This window comes from Propithecus coquereli, unplaced genomic scaffold (genome assembly GCF_000956105.1).
Source record: "Propithecus coquereli isolate 6110/MARCELLA unplaced genomic scaffold, Pcoq_1.0 Scaffold10, whole genome shotgun sequence".
Taxonomy (NCBI): Eukaryota; Metazoa; Chordata; class Mammalia; order Primates; family Indriidae; genus Propithecus; species Propithecus coquereli.
The window spans coordinates 8,574,139-8,574,811 of record NW_012133858.1 but is presented as its reverse complement, the minus strand read 5'-3'; the positions used below and the strand labels follow the sequence as shown (position 1 = coordinate 8,574,811).

The 673-nt window shown below is 31.1% G+C and overlaps 1 protein-coding gene across 5 annotated transcripts in view; it reads left to right on the top strand.

Annotated features, from left to right (window-relative positions):
• The window catches only part of DLG1 (discs, large homolog 1 (Drosophila)), a 277,439-nt gene that overhangs the window by 93,575 nt on the left and 183,191 nt on the right, over window positions 1-673 (top strand). The window lies entirely within an intron of this gene.

The following is a 673-nucleotide window of genomic DNA, read 5'->3' as shown; positions in this document are numbered from 1 at the left end:
CATAGTTCACTGCAGCCTCAAACTTCTGGGCTCAGGAAATCCTTCTGTCTTAGCCTCCAGAGTAGCTAGGACTACAGGTGTGCACCACCACACCTTTTATGAATATATTACAGTTTATCTTACTTTTGATGGATATGGATTTATTTTCAGTTTATTACTAATATAAAAAGTGCTTCAAAAAACACAGGTTATATATACACATCTCTGTGGACAATGCCAGGTTGTTTTTCAGTAGTTGTAAAATTTCCATATTCAGTAGCATATATAACAGTTTTTAATTAATCTATATTTTCATCAATACTTGGTATTCTTATTTTTGCCATTGTTTTGGTTTTGATTGTGATTTTAATGTGAATTTCCCTGTTTACTAATGAAGTGGGATATATTTATTGGTCATTCAGGTTTCCTATTCTGTGACATGCCCATTTAAGACTTTTGCTAGTTATTATATTGGATCATCCTTTTTACTGATTTGTAGTTCTTTATGTACTCTGAATACTAATCCTTTTTTGGTTCTATGTATTGTGAATAAGGATCATTTCTTACTAGTAAAACTTACCTGGATTTTGTAATTCCCTTTGAGGGGTGATTTCATACTGCTGGTTAAAATTTTTAATGATTATAGTACTATTCAGATTTTCTATTAAAAGTTGATTTTGCTAGGCTGTTTTTT